Genomic DNA, 16,641 nt, shown 5'->3' with positions numbered 1-16,641 from the left:
ATAGAAAGTAGGAGGTGGGCGGTGAGAGGAGAATGAGTTTTTAAAAACACAAGGCTTTGGGCTGGCTTGGCCTGAAGGGTGATGTCTGCACTGGTCTTGGAGGAAAGTTGTGCAGCGGAGGTGACTGCGGCGAGCACGTCGTAGAGAGGCAGCTTGGGATTGAGGGTACCAGGAGGGAGTTGTATGCCAACAGTGATGAGCTCGGAGCGGGGTCGGGTGGCGGAAGCAGGCTTACGGCTGGCACCGATGGTGCTCCAGCCGATTTCCGGGGATGGAAAGTCGTCTACCGGGGACGCCATGAAGTCCATGTCTGCCGACGAATCGTCAGCCTGGGGCGCAATCTGCAACGCTGGTGCCGGGCTGCAGGTCTTGGTGTCAGCGGGTAATGTGGCTGGTGTAGGCGCGGCGGCACCGGCGGCGTCGACGAACGCAGGCGGCTGCGACGCGTCTATGGGCCCAAAGGTGTTGGCGTCCCTTAGAGCGTGGAGTTGGCGAGCAGTGGACGCTGCGGCGACGACGAACGCTGCCGGCTGCGCCGCGGCCGTCGATCCGGAGCTCCCAGCGTCGCTCACAGTGTTGGTTGCGACAGGATTTTGCGCGGTGGCGTGGGCGGTTGGAGTAGGCCCCGCGGTGGCGGCATCAGTGGGTCTGGGCTGCAGGGGCTTCGTGAGACGCTGCATTGCAGAGGTGCAGGCGCGGCGCGTTAGGGTTAGCGTGGCGCCGCGCCGGTTCAGACTTTTGGAGGCGCTTGAAGGGCCAGCCCGGCAGCGGGCCGTGATGCCGATGGTATCCACGTGCTTCGGAAGCCTTCCGGAAACGATGGAGAGGAAATCCAGGGGCGGGCGAAGCCCTGGATTAGGCCAGGGGCAGGTGAAAGCGGAGCTCGATAGGCAGCCAGCTAAACAACTCTCCCTGCATCTATGCGGACCTGGCCCATTGCCTCTTCTATTGCCCGGCTGCTCAGCAGTCGGGTTCCTTCCCCCCACCCTTTCTATCCATCACCACCTGGCTCGACTGGTTTGGCGCTGAAGGGGAAGAAGAACAGCGGCTTCTGGTCGCCCAGGCGGTCGACATGCTCGGCCTATAAATTATGGTCGAATAAAAGTCTTTACTACTACTACTACTACTACTACTACATGCTGATCTTGAGAGCAGAATTCTCCTTGCTCGTCGTCAACGCCTGGTCGCGGCTTTGGTTACGTTAGATGTCGCCAAAGCTTACGACAGTGTAGAACACTCCATCCTGATACATACACTCTAAGAAAAAAAGGACTAAAAGGGGTAGGGAGGTTAGTCCTTTGGGGGACCAAGTGATTTGCCACAACCATTCGTCCTTTTGGGGATCAACTGCAAGGGGATATACAGTTAGTCTCTGAAGGACTAACTGCTGGGAGACTAATGGTTGCACCTTGCAGATGGTCCTCAAGAGACTAACACTTGATCCTTGATAATGATCCCTGAGGGAGCAAATGTTACCCTCTAAGGACTAACAGTTGATCCTCAGAAATGATCCCTGGGAGAGCAAATGTTACTCCCGCAGGATTATCTGTTTATCTTCAGAAATGGTCCCTGAGAGAGGAAATGTTCCCGCCTCAGGATTAACTGTTGATCCATTTGAATGATTTTCCAGGGACTAATCATTAATCCATTGAGACAAAATTTTCATCCACCTGTGGATGACATGGTTATCCTTGCCAGACCCATGCAGGCATGCTAGCTGAGGTTGGCTGTGCTTCTCACCACTCCACGAACATGTGTAGGAATGTGAAACTGGACAATTTAATTTCAGCTTGAGAATTTTTATTTTCCCAAAACAGTTTGTGCCAAACGCACAAGTGGTGTTGGCCGTAGGCCACTGTCGACGTTGATGAGCCTGCACAGCAAGTCAAATGACCGCTGTGCTTTTTTGTCAAAAACAATATTAAATGCCCAGTACAAGGCCATCTGTGTTGCAAGTGCCGCCAGCAGGCTTGTCTCGTTGACACAAATCTTCTCAAGGCAAACAGAAAAATCTGACGTTGTCAGAACGCCTCCGCTGTGCACTACAGTTGGGATATAGTGCACAGCTGCAGGATCCTGTAAAAAAAGAACAAACGCACACACAAGTTTTAGAAAAGAGTGTTTTGCAAATCATTCGAGAAATCCCAAGTTCAGACACCTCCAGCCTTGCATGTAAAGGAAGCATTTGCAAGCTTGTCCCTCCACAATGCTTAATACTTATTAAAAGGTGGCTTACTAGAGCTAATTAGCTAAATAGGCCACCTAAGCAAAAATGTTGCATTTAAACCAAGTCAGCTGCTCTGCAGGTCATTTATTAGTCAATTGCTTGGATGCCTGAACAATGACTGGCTGCGATAGTGACGCCACTATGCCTCAGTGTGAGATGGAATCCTTCAATGGTGATAGAGTTTACTGTAGCAGCACACCTGATTCGAGTTCGATAGCAATTGAGAATTTCTAAGCCTCTGGACTACATAGCCTCTGAAAATGTCCATGTGACATTAGTATGAAGGCTAGTATGCAAAGCCATGTTATTATATAAAATACTGTGTATTTTTTTTCTTCAGCATGATGCAGTATATTTGTTTAACTTGATTAAGAAACCACTGAAAATTCCCATGTAACAAGAATATGAAGGCTAGTATCCAAAGCTATGTTATTATATCAAATACTGTGTATTTGTTTTCTTCAGTCTGACACGGTATATTTGTTTAACTTGTTTAAGAAACAAAAGTAAAGGCAAATGCATTCTCAAGGAGAAAAAAGAACTGCATGCCCCCAGCATCCCAAAAAACATTGCTGCTCACACATGCGGTTTTAGAAACTTACAAATGGGCGGACGAAAGTCTCCACTCTTTCTTTCACCAAGCTTCGCAACAGGCATACTGCTGCCGTGACTGTTGTCTCTGAAAGAGTGGCGAATGAATTTTAAATACAGTGACATGAAACATGGAGACATAAAAAGAGCACCAAAATTAAATGAAAAATAAATTCTGATCTTTATTGCTTGTTACAATATGCTTCAGTCCGAAGGTCCTGCTGCAGCCAACTTTTTACTGCATGCAGACTATATTAGTGCCTTCAAGAGGCATCAAGGAAAGTGCGTTGTCATCCCAGAATGGCTGCACTGGAGATAACCAAAATAAAAGGTGCGCCACACTAACTACCCAAGCAATGCGCTGCTACATTTCACACTAGAAGGCATAACAAATTAAGCAATAGACCTGTATATCAAACACATTCTTGAAGTGATAGCTGCCAATTTGGGGTTAACTAGACATAAACCAAGAACAATAGTTCAGGCAGAATGTAAAGTAGTAGCGGAGCTTGCTGTCAGGCAAGATGGTTCATAGTTCTAAGTAGCAGTAAAGCGCCAGCGCAAGACAAACAGGCATCACACATTGCCCACTTTATCTGCTTTATGCAATTTGTTTTTCAGGTGAGGAAATATAAAAAAAACAACACACATGCAGAATGAACAGCTGTAAACAGTATGCATTCATGCATAGAATTTCAAGATCCACAATTTGGCTTTTAAGAGCTGTACAGATACTTCGCTAGTGCATTTCCTTTTTTTTTATGCATAAGCTTCCAACAACTTTCTGGTGCAAAATCTTTACCACATGCATCCGTGGCCACAATGCTGTAATAAATGTTCTTCTGTACATGTTAATGACCACAAACGTAGGTGCCTCGTTGGCCTACATGGGTCTTCCCACAGGTCAACAGAATTGCATAAACAACCCGGCTCCAACATGGCACAAACTTTTTGGCCCTTTTTTTCTTCCATAGCACAAAATGTGCAACAAAATTTGGGCGAGCTTTTGATCAGCAGCAAACACAACTTGTATACCATGTCTGTCAGCTATTTTCTTTTTCATGAGCAACCTTATGTGCATATGGTATTTCGAGTTTAGCTGCATCATTTTTTCCTCTTTGCATTGCTTCCACAATATGCACCATTTCTTTTTTTAGAAAACTGCCTCAGCATGAAGTGATAACCGCACAGGGGAACCCAGCTAACAACAACCGTTTCAACTAGCTTGTTAAAACTTAAATACGTGATTACGTGACCTCAAAAGAGCAGATTCGAGACAAGCTGTCAATAGCTTGCTTGACTATATTAGAGTGTGCCGAAGCACAAGAAAGCAGCTCCTGTGCTTGTAGTGAATATTCCCAGACCTGTAGAAACAAAATTCTCTTAAAATAATATTATGGCCCAAAACTACAACAAAATGACCGCTTACCCCCTCCAACCGAGGAAGCTTTTGTGCTGGCCAAGCAAAAGGACCCATATCCCAGAGGCCAGGCACCCCTGGGCTGGCGCCCAAGGACGTCAATTTCTGGTGATGTGTACACACCTCCCCGCTCGATAGGGGTAGAATCCTCTCTCGTGTGAATCCCGCTTAAAGTGCGCAGTTGATGAGGTGAGCGAGAGAGAGCTAAGGCCTGGTTCAGCCATATCTAAGAATTGTTTGCATGGCTCCATAAAAAAAAGGGCGGGGGCATTTATTATGCGAGCTGATCCCCCTAGTCCCCGTTCTCTTCGGGACTTTATTCTGCTGCAGATTGACACTTGCTCCTCAGTTCTCCAGCCTTCACTAAACAAAGACCCGTCTTTCCCTTTCCTGCTCAGCATAGCCACAGAAGGCAGTCCCTGCAGACCAAATTAGTGATGCTCGCCTAGTGTGGCCTTCACAATGTGTGGAAGCTCATGCAATAAGGGCAGGTAGGAAGCACTATGAGTGTGCCAGAAACTGCTTACACCTCTCACTGCTAGGCTGCGTATTGAAATGTAGTGGTCGACACAACAAACTTCAGCACAGGTTTTCTATGAGCAGTAAGCATTTAAATGACTGGTAGCATGAAATGCCGAACTATCAGATTTTGCTAAAAAAAATTTATAGGGCTCGTCTCAGTGTCCCTTTAAGAGATGCACCAGTGCCCCCGGCAGGCAGGTGGCACCTCTCATTGGCCGTAGAGCTCCATTACAAATGCATCATACAAATATTGTCACTGTGCTTCATTTTCCGTGGGGACTTTAACGAGAGAAGCTACTAAAAGAAATCTTTTTAACTAATCTACCTAGAACAATGAAACTGCACATATACTGTTTTTTCTACCTTTTTCAGAACAATAATTATTTTCCTTGTAGAAGGATTACTTTTAGCTCAGTGTTGCTAACAAGATTAAAACAAAGAACCTTTTGTGCACGATTTCACATTGAAAATTTTCACTGGGTACGAAGAGCAACAGCTAATTTTGCGGCTTAATAATTGTAGAATGCCGGAAACTAGCTCAAATTTGGTCATGAAAGTTTTTCTAGTATGGGAAAAATAAATTGTGATGTTACCCTTTAGTTTTTCAGAATCATTACTTAGATTAGTGTAGTTTGAAGCCTCTCTAAACTTGTAGCAGAGATATTGAAATTCTGAATAGATATTTGCAAGTTACACATACACATTCTACAGAACACATCTGCGACGTTTCACCGTGATATGGAATGGAGACTTACAAAAGATCCTGGGTGCAAATTTTCGAAGTCCGCCCAGAATTTTTGGTACTTGCACTTTTCGTATCGCACTGAAACTTGGCAAATGTGTCCTTTGCATTGTGTAGCTTCAGATGTCGCCTAAGAATTGCAGTATCTCTAATGCAAGTGTATAGAAACGATACAACAGTAATGAGTCCCAAAAACATAACAATAACATCACAATTTTTTTTTCACACCAGGAACTTCCATCACTACATCAGGGCTATTTCCCTGCATTCTATAGTTAGTAAGCTATAAAATAAGCTACTGCTGGTAGTTCCCAGTGAACATTTTCTATGAGAAAGCATGCGCACAAAAGGGCCTTTTTAGAGCAAAAGCTCTACAAAAGGGCCTTTTTAGAGCAAAAGCTCTACTACTCCAGGTACAACTCAGAAATTCCCCTGGCTCCAACTTTCCTAGTAGTGTTTTATAGGCCCCCTGAGCTTTTATAACACTACCCGCAGAGTGGCACAGTGGCTGAGACTTAAGGCACGCAACCGGTAGATGGCTTTGCCGAGCACTACCACCAGTAAGGAGAGAGCCCAAGTTGGCTGGTTACGGAGAGATTCAACAGGGAATAGTTGCCGTGGCAAAGAACCTTTGGCCTTTGGTGGCGTCACCACCATGTGTGACGTCATGGTGATCATGTGATTAGAAGCTGCAACAAAATGGTTGTGTCTGCCGCCTTCATCTACAATGGATGAGCGAGTTGGACCACCCACGAATGCTTTTTCTAGTTATAACCAGGTTCAAGTAAGATTAAACCTACACAAATTGTTTTTTGAGGCCTGTTAGCAGCACTGAGCAAAAGTGCGCACTACAAGAGAACTAATTAGTGTCCTGAAAAGAGCAGAAAAGCAGTATAAGCACACAAAATTTCACTGCTCTGGATGGACTATTTAAAATTGTTTTTTTTCCTGTGGCATTTCCGCTTAAATGTGGAATGATCTTTGGACTTTCATTGTGTGGATTTTTTCTGCAATGCAGGTACTATTCAGTGCATCGAAAGTATAAGTACGGTCCCTCACGAATATCCTGACTGTTTTGCTTAGTTCGATATTTCCCTTCAGTGTCCACCATGTAACAGCGGTCACCAGCAAACACCAGTAGTACCAACTTGAAGCACATACAAGAACCGTGCAATAAATAAACGACTAAACAGCAGAAGTCGAGCAACAAAAACAAAAAGACCAGAATGTGGAATCAGGGCATGCTACACTGAACCAACCCTAGGTGTATTCTGAAATTCAAACAGTGCGAGCCATTCAATCAGGTCTCCACTGAGGCAAAGAGAAATAAATTTGAGCTGAATTTTCTGCACATATAGACCACTTCCGCCTAATTGCTTTAGCGGGTTTAACGTCCCGAGACGATTCAGGCCATATGGGACGCCGTAGTGAAAGGCTCCAGACAGTGTAGACCATCTGAGGTCCTTAAACATGCACTGACGTCACACAGCATATCCACACTTTTGTATTTCGCCTCCACTAAGATGGAATGCAAAGTGCAGGCACCGCAACTGAAATCAAAAAAGGAAAGGATTAAAAGAAAGAAAGACAAAAGAGAAAAAGAAAAAGAAAATTTCTTTTTCCTTGCTTCGCTAACTGATGGCCTAGTTACTGAACTTACGATTGAGCTCATGGCCAATGCTGGAAATTTCTGTATTGCCACTTCCACTGATGGATCCTCGGATCCAATCCACTTCCTTCGGGTAGGAAATGTACGGCGCATACAGTCTATTATGTAAGCCATGTCTGTCCGAGCTTTTTGTACCGCGGACTTCATTCCTTCGATGTGGCCAGCAATACTCTCCTCATCCTCCCCGTCTGGTGCAGTTGCCTGCAAGCAAAAGGAGCCTACTTCACACTGCACACCAGGCTGTCTTCAGCACAAGGACTATATGAAATCCAAATGCATGCCACAGACGGCCTCAAAACACGCTGCAGGGCATTTCCGCCAACCGTGGCCACTTTCCCATCTTTCGTTGGTTTTTTTGACGGTGGAGAATCTGCCCCATCATTCTGCTGGATACGGATTTTTCTCCGCTCATATTTTGCCTTGAAACGGAGAGCTTCTCGCCAAGAGTCCTGTGTTTAAAACATCCCACACAATGCAAGCATTACTATTTGCACTGACAAAAGCAATCACAGTACAATTAAATACATGCTAACAGTGATGGTGTTGATCACAAGCTACCAGTAAACACCCATGGACATAAAAATACCTCATGAGAAGCTATAGATATTGCTCCATATTTTATTGCAGCACATTTTTGATAGCATAAAAACACTAAAGGACCCACACTGATCTCTCGCCGACATTACTTTTTTATGGTAGCGCGCACATTACCAAATTTGCAGCATAGAGTTCCTTTCCAGTAATTCAAGCTTTGTTTTCCAATTATATTTTCACTGTGAGGCGAACTTTTTGTTGTTTTAATGTCCTGAAACGACATATCAGCTACGATGGGCACCACAGTGGAGTTTCTGGATTAATTTTGATCACTTGGAGTTCTCTAATAACTAGGCCAACCAATGACCCTTCAATTCAAATGCCAACCAGACAAGCTGGGCCAGGATTATCAAGCTCTCTCGTACAACCCTTTAATACACCGTCCTATTCGACAGTCTTCATGACTACCTCCAGAAGACGGCTGTAGCACCGAAAAAGACAACACATAGCAAGCAAGACGGGACAGGCACAACTTCCAACTATTTATTCACCGCGAATGCGAATGAATATAAGGACAAATCAAGATGGGTGGCAAGAACCACACATGCGCGCGAGGGTTTTACAAAAAACCGGATAAAAGATAGGTTAGGCACACACATATCTCACGTCCGTGTATCTAAAAAAGCAGTTTCATTCTTATAAATGGAGATAGATGGGGCACTAACACAATCGCTACAGTTTCTTTTAATATAGAAGGCCGCCAACAGTTCACGGGCTGTCAGGTCCTTACTTGTTTAAAACCTTTGCTTCTTTCAGCCTTGCCACACACTTAATCTTCCTTTCTTCTCTGCAGGCTTTAAAATGATGTGGCAGATGAGAACCAGTGCATTTTGTAAATCCCGATTATGTTCCACTAATTGGTCGTTATTACAGCGGCCGGTTTGCCCAATGTGCTTTCCGCATGTGAGAGGAATCTGATATACGACTCCCACGGCACATTTAACAAGCGGAGCTGCATGCTTCTTTTTACGATCAGTCTTGTTTACCTTGTTGGGATCAGTTTTAATGCACAAGCCAGCCAGTTTCTTTGGGGTAGAAAAAACCACAGGAACCTTATATTTTGTTGCCACATGCTTCAAATTGTGTGCCAAATTTGCTGTCTTTTTCGGCGCTACAACCATCTTCTGGAAACATGCACCAACTAGCCCCCCAACAAGTATTACTCATGACTGCCCCGCTACTGCAGCAAGAGGGAAAGAGGACCTCCTCACTAGCGACGTACCACAGGAAATTTCTGAACAATTTTTTATCCCATTTTTTTGTGAGATAGTATTTTATGAAAGAGAATCAGCCAGCCATGCCAGCAGCATGCACTGTGGTGTGAATGACTCTATCAGTGGCGCCCAAAACAGAGTCATTGAAAATGGTACGGCTACCACTGATAAACAGAGAAGACATTATTATTATACTCAGAACACCTAGGCCGCCCTGTTAATTTAAGAAAGTCTGCTGTCCCTACAAGATTAGTTTGAAGGGCTTCAGCTGCCTACTTACATAGCCGGTGCCAGATGCGTCAGCCAAGTTTGGGTACCTGGACACCAGAGCTTACGCAGCCTCATTGTACAGCTTGCCAGGGTACCTAGCACAGTTAAGACAAACGTATAAGGCAGTACACAGTGAGGATGTTCTTTTGTAGGCTCACATAGACATTTTAGTTTCAGATGCAGTCAGTGTCTTAGGTGCAAGACGTGGGAGGACACATAAGCTCTGCCTTTAAGTTTACGACGTGACAGCAGTTCCCCTTGCTCACATAAGCAAGGACATTGCTTGCTCTCTCACAATCAATATGTGAAAGACTAAACCACACATATTTACAGCCCTCTTTAACCAAGTCCTTTGAACATTCCTACATGACATACCAATAGCATGCCTGACTCGCAACCCAAGGGTCACGGATTCGATTCTCAACTAACCGCGATTTTCCTTTCGGGGCAACTCATCCATTTCATATGCAGAACTGAGGATTGGGCGATTTGGCGGTGATCCATCAAATAAAAACCAGCGCTTACAAACACAGACAAAGGACGAGACGAAACAAACTGAAAAGCCTTCAGTTCGTTTCGTCTCGTCCTCTGTCCGTGTTTGTAAGCGCTGGACTTTATACGATGGATCACTTTATATGTCTAGATGTCCTAATGATGTTCCAGGCACATTGCAACCTTACAATCACCAGTTTTCTAATTTCATCCACTTTTCAAGTCCGTCGCTCTATGTGTGACATAACCACCTTTTCAACAAATTAAAATTTCTTGCTCATGTCCACTAATGCCGACACAGGATTTTCTGCGCCACGAGCTCCTTCATGCTTTCTCGTTAAAATGGCTTATGGCCACGCAAGTTTGTAGCCCAAGTTATCTCCACATTGCCCTACATGGTCAAAAATTCTTGCAAATAACTTACATGGTGTATAAGCAGAGGTCATGATAGAGCCATTGGACAACTCTGCTGCGTGCTTTGAAGTACTGTCCACTTTGGTGGGCTCTATACTGAATTGGATATCGTTTGGTACAGCTGGCAGGCTGTATGTGAGGCTGTACGTGGCAGTGACACGGGATTGCTCCGCTTGCTGGGGCTCGTCGAGAACATCCGCAATCCTAAAGTGCCAGGTTAAAATAAGAAAAGAACAAGAGAAGAGCATACTACACAGTGAGCACAGACTGTGGCCAACATTTCCATACATTTCTACTATGATTGCCATTGATTGCAGTGGAAGACATAAATTGGACACTCCTCCTTGCTGCATGATGCTCCTCCAGCATTATTTGAAATATACAAAATAATAGTTAATACTGGTAAGAAAATGTACTCACCGAACCCGGCAATCCTCGGAGACTGATTTTTGCCCTGTCCCGAATTTCGAAGTCTTCAGGTATGTCAACAAAAACATTAAAATCTTCTTCGAACATCTGTGGAAACACGAGAATGATACTAAAATAGCTAACCATGTAAAGTTAAACTATTCAAAATGAGTGTGTCACATTATTTTCCGGAGCATGTTGGCATGCTTGCTGCATCGCATTACGAGACCTAAATCAACGGGCTACGCACTGAATTCAGGACCTGTCAATTTAGAAGAGCAATGACCATAAAATACTGCAACACCAGCAACACTTCCCTCTACCTCGGGTATTTCGTGTGCAGTCGTCAGCACGTCTGCCTAGAGCACAGGAATGCCTGCATATCGCACTAAATAAGTGGAATTTTCACGCAGGTATTTGGTCGTAGAGATAATGCTTGCGCTGGTGCGAAGCAGCATTGACAGCGGTTGTGTGAAGATTTCACTTTGTTTGCTCCGCACTACACCGCTCCAGCGCTCTAGACAGGCCTGTACCTCGCGACTGAAATAAAGCATTAATATGTGAAAAATTCTCTATACACCTGCCTTAGTGTTAAGCGGCGCGCTGAGGTGTGCATTTTTAATATTCGCCGACCTTTGTTGTGACACGAGATCCTTACGGAAAGGGAGATTTTTAGAGCATGACGCATAGGGAAGCACATGCATGCCGAGATATTGCTTTAAACTTTACGTTACACGCAAACTGTCAACGCACTATGTAATTCACTGTGGACAAAAGCGCGAGGCATAAGTAAGGTACACACATTTACACGCGTGGATGTAATAAGCACCTGCCTATAAGCACCAGTCCTCAAAAGAACCCGAGAACGGCAACTGACTTGTCACGGAGCTACCACGTAGATAAGTTTACACAATTACTCACCGTGAAGATGAGGGTGGCAACGTCGATGCCGCGGAACAGCTCATGGTCTCTCACGCGCTCAACCAGCCCGCGCCGTGTAAGCGTCCCATCAAAGGGCAAAACAAAATTCCTTTCCCGGAACGTTACCAGGCACTTGCTCGTCATGGTGACGTACGTATATGTACTACTGCGAAATTGCGCAGCAATGAACGTTGCTGAGTGAGACGTGAAGTAGTTTCTCGAGCACGTGTACCAGTATGCGCCTTTTTCAATTTGGCTGAGCACTGTGGTGACTTGGCTTGGCTTGGCCAGCTTAGTTTGCACAACGTGACACTCCAATTGCTAAGGTTATTGCAAAATAAAATTACACCAAAAATACTTAGTTATACTAAATGCGACTTAGGTGCTCTAGCACCTAGTGAATTTGATTATTATGATGAAAGGGCAAAACAACAACAAACATGCCAAGCTATAGCCAAGCCAGCCAAGCGGCTTTATCGCTAGGAGGCTGTTCGTGTCTATTCGTGTCCCTGTCCGTTGGTGGCAACTGCGCTTAAAGCGATGTGATTCCGATGTATATGCAGGAACTGCGGCTTTCTGGCAATTGGCACACCGCGTTTGCGGGGTCTCTTTGCGGTCTTTTGGCTTGCGACTACAACGATGGACGCGAAGTACTGCCCGAGGTGCCCATTCTTTTCGTTCCAGCTGACGAAAGTTGTCACGCACATTGGATTAGTTCACAGTGCAGAGCCAAACTTAAATGTTTTCTGCGGCATAGGAGGCTGCGCGAACTCGTACTCGAATTTTTCATCCTACAGATCGCATCTATATCGCCGCCACCGAGATGTGCTTGAAGAAAACGGCAGCATTTTGAAACACGGATGCACCGAGAAAGCAAACAGAAAATTCAGAACTGGACGACGACGAGCCTGTCCCACATGAAATGGACTGGGCTGACAAAGCGGACTATGGTAGCGGTCACCGCCAGAAAGAACGACCTTCGGCGAATGTTTCTTCAGCTCAGAAGACAACAGTCCAACATGACAGATTTAGCAGCTTTTTGGACCAGGCAAAATCGACCCTGTGCAACTTATTTTTCTTTTTCACTGAAGAGCACAGCTTGCCACACACAGCGGCTGAGAAGGTGTTTTTCTGAATTGCAGCTGGTGTTTGAGCTGGTGCTGAAGGCCTATGGCAGGGAGGTTGAACATGCAGCAAAAACAAACACAACAGCACTACAACAATTGCTAAGCTGCTCATTTATGTCCGACCTCTTTAGTGACTTAAAGAACAAGTACAGGCGTGAGCAATATGTGGAAGCGAATTTTCCTCTTGTGTGTGTGTGTGTGTGTGTGTGTGTGTGTGTGTGTGTGTGTGTGTGTGTGTGTGTGTGTGTGTGTGTGTGTGTGTGTGTGTGTGTGTGTGTGTGTGTACACGCGCATTTCGGCGTAACGGCTATCCGTTGCTTGCATGAACTTGACTACACCAAATAGCGATCACCGAGCTGTCGCTGGACCCATGCCGCTCATGGACGCTTCGCCCTCCAAACAAGCGCGGCACGTGGGGCATGGACCACCAGCCCACCTACATGAAGAATGGCGTTTTCGCCACATTTCTTCATGCGCCTGAAATTCCCATAGCGCGCGACAGCTTCGCTTCGCGGTCCAGTGCATCCATGGATGCATGCTTGCGCGCATCGGTCGGCGGAGTAAGCGAGCAGTTTGTCCCCCCGTTAGTCCTTTTCGGGCCAGGACTAAACAAATGGTCCTCCAAATTTGCACACGGCACGCAGCTCGCCGCAGTTGGTCCTTTCGCAGACTAACGGGCCCTTTTGAGGACTAAAGTTGACGTTACTCCCCCCTTGAGCCGGTTTTTTTCTTAGAGTGTAGGCTACAGTCTCTTCAATTTCCAGATTATATAGTTGCATGGATATCTGCATTTCTTCATAGCAGGGAATTCTTTTGCGTCCATAATGGTGTTCATTCAGAGAGGTATAGACAAACGCGAGGTGTACCGCAAGGAGCTGTTCTTTCTCCTGTGCTCTTTAATATTCTGTTAAGCTCAATTCCTCTCCACCGCCATGTACGCACTTACGTCTATGCGGACGACATTGCGTTTTTTGCTGCTGCGCCGGATATACATTCTCTGTATGGCCTGTTGCAGTCATATTTGAATACACTTGAGCACTGGTTGAGCGCATTACACCTGAAGTTAAATGTTGGCAGGTGCGCTACTCTTGTTTTCCCTCTATTCACTCCTGTAGTGGTCTCTCTCACTTGCCAGTTAAAAACAATACCGCAGGTTCAATCCCTAAAATACCTAGGGGTCATTTATGACAACAAACTCACCTGGCGACCTCACATTGACCATGTCGCTGCGAAAGGGGCTCGTGCCGTGGGTATGTTACGGAGATTATGTCATCACCGGTACGGCATGCGCAGAGATGCGCTATTAATGATCTACATAATGTATGTCAGGCCAATTTTAGAATTTGGATCAGTGTTGTTTTCAGGCTCGGCTACATATAAACTTCGCCCTCTCGTCCTTTTAGAGAGGGAAGCACTTCGCATGTGCCTCGGCCTTCCAAAATTTGTGGCTATCAATGTGCTGTACCTTGAAGCCCGCATTCCGTCTCTCTTATCACGACTTCAATTTTTAACTGTGCAAACTTACCTCAGGATCTATGAATCCCATTTCCACCGTTCTCAAAGCATTTTCTGTTCTCAGCCGACCTCCTTTTTTGGTGTCCCCTGGTCTCGTTTCAATTCCCCTCAGGTAGTGTTTGTGCAAAGGTTACTTCAGCCTTTAGATGTAAACATTTATGATATCCTTCCTGCGCTTCGGAATGGGCCCACTATACACATTGTTTTCGACGACATATTCCCGAAAAATGCAAAACTTTTGCCACCGAGTATTGTGAATGGCCTACTAGAAGATCATCTGAGGACCCTACCAACCGATTAGCAATAGCCACTGATGCATCGCAATGCAATGAAAAAGCAGGTGTGGGAATATTTTGCTCCCATTTAGACTGGTCCTCTTCTCTGCGCCTTCCAGATTTCACCCCTATTTTTCAAGCAGAGTTTCTAGCAGTTGTACTTGCTCTACGCAAGCTAGACCCCTCTATTACAGCAGTTGCAGTAATTACTGATTCTTTATCTTTGTGTTCGTCCCTCGCTGCACAGGTTGACGGTCCCATTTTATCAAATTTCTTATCCCTACTTCCTCCGCATTTGAGCCTTGTTCATTTAGAATGGGTTCCCGGCCACAGCAGTGTGTGACAGTAAATGAGATTGCTGATAATCTAGCAAAGGCTTCCCTCTGCGGCCCCGTGTTGCCAATCATCCCGGCTACAGCCTATATTACAGCATCTAGATTTCGGCGACGTGCGTTTTTAAGCACGCAAGACACATCACTTTTAACATCGGCGGATTATGAGCACCTTAAATATTATTGGAACAGGAAAATTTGTTGCTCTCGGCAGCTTGAAGTATCACTGACGAGGCTACGCTGCCGCATCCCCCCTCTAAATTTCTATTTACACAAGTCGGGTTTGGCGCTCTCTCCCCTTTGTGCATTTTGCCGTGAGCCAGAATCTATTGAACATTTTTGGCTGCATTGTCGCCGATTCAACTCACTGAGAAAAAGGTTGCTGGAGGAGCCCTTGCAGCATCTTGGCCTTAGTTTGAGCAGCCCGCTCTTGCTATCATTTGGCGCCACCACATTTGGGTTCAGCCACAGATCTGTTTGCACTGTTGTTCAAAATTTCCTGATAGAATCTCACCGACTGCCTTGCTAAGTGTTTCAACCTTTTCTTTTCTATCAATTATTACATTTTGACTAAATCATTAATATTTAATCACTTTCTTTATTATTATTATTCTTAAAATTTTAAAATCAAAACACTCATCCCTTTTCTGTTCATGACGAAAAATTCACCGGTGTTATGCTCCCACGTGCTTTTCCTTTTTGTTAACTGCGTTCAGGTGAATAGCCACCCGATTCTTGGCCGATCCCCCAGTGTGGGTATGTGCCATCTTTTGATAGGCTAACAACAACAACAACAACAACAGAAGGAGTAGAAGGAGCCGGCGGCTGTTCCATTGTTTCGCCAACCAGGGCTGCTAACGCGACCACTGATACCTGCGACGATCCTCGCTAACCAGAATGGGTTCCCAGCCGCCCTCGAGAACCGACATCTCGCCGCCGAGACACGACCACCTAGGCGCTCACGTCCCCATGTACCCAATTGCCACAGTGCCGGCGGCTAGACTGCACCTTCGAGCATCACCAGAGGATCCGGACATTGTGGTCATAATGCAGCCGCCCGTGGTTCCCCTTTCCAGTCCAGAAGAAACAGCGACATCTCCAGAGCTCCGGTTTCAGGCCCGAGATGCAGCGACCGCTCAGGACGAGCGCTTGTGCATTCAAGCCTGGGCGCTGTGCGCAGCCATATGCTTCCCGCTAGCGTTTTCTACGTGGCTGCTTGTCGTCTCTTACCTGGTCCACACCAGCGGAGCCATCAGGCCTGGCGGTGGACAAATGCGCACGTTGCCAACATATCCCTCGCAGACAGTACCGGCGCCAACATTTAGCATGACAAGTCCCACAGCTTCATTTCCGGCGACAACATTTACGATTCCAAGCCACTCTTCACCATCCCTTCCACCGTCAGCGTTTACGGTGCCAAGCTACGTACCCTTCTTCAGCGCTCACACTTGCGCCAACGCTTATAGTGCCATCCTCTCGGGTGCCAACGTCTCTTTCGCCATCAACAACGGTGACATCACCTTCAACAACGGTTCCAGCGTCATCATCTAACGCGACAACGTACCTCCCGACATCAACAACGATGACGTCACCACAGACCACCACCAATGCCTGGAGCGGGGTGCCAAGCCGATGTCTGCAACCACCCGTGGTCAACTCACCCCCTGCAACATTACAAATAGGCCCTCACTACAACGGCTCGGCCTCAATTCTGACCTCCATGCCCTTTTTCTGCGCCTACAACAACAAGGAGGTGATAGCAAACAGAACCCAGTGGCAATTCTTGTTCGAGACATTGCCGTTTTCCCTCTGCCCTTACGTCATCTACTGGTCGGTGGGAATAGACAATGGATTGGTGTCGAGCCGACTGCCCAGATTTTACCGCCAGCACGGCCTACACCAACTGCG

General features: G+C 46.1%; 1 long non-coding RNA gene across 3 annotated transcripts; it reads right to left on the bottom strand.

Moving 5' to 3' along the window:
* Positions 1-1,745: 1,745 nt before the first annotated feature.
* Positions 1,746-11,974, bottom strand: LOC144121627 (uncharacterized). 3 transcript variants are annotated; one of them, XR_013312652.1, is made up of 7 exons: positions 11,485-11,974; positions 10,166-10,671; positions 9,260-9,344; positions 7,163-7,620; positions 5,516-5,650; positions 2,830-2,906; positions 1,746-2,076 (listed from the first exon to the last, which is right to left on the bottom strand). It is a non-coding gene; the product is annotated as an uncharacterized LOC144121627 (long non-coding RNA). The 3 variants fall into 3 exon arrangements; XR_013312650.1 differs by lacking the exon at positions 5,516-5,650 and having other exon boundaries at positions 1,753-2,076; XR_013312651.1 differs by lacking the exon at positions 5,516-5,650 and having other exon boundaries at positions 1,753-2,076; positions 7,163-7,372.
* Between the last annotated feature and the right edge of the window lie 4,667 nt (positions 11,975-16,641).

This window comes from Amblyomma americanum, chromosome 2 (genome assembly GCF_052857255.1).
Source record: "Amblyomma americanum isolate KBUSLIRL-KWMA chromosome 2, ASM5285725v1, whole genome shotgun sequence".
Lineage (NCBI taxonomy): Eukaryota > Metazoa > Arthropoda > Arachnida > Ixodida > Ixodidae > Amblyomma > Amblyomma americanum.
Note: the sequence above shows the minus strand (reverse complement) of the source record. Positions and strands in the feature narration are given on the sequence as shown.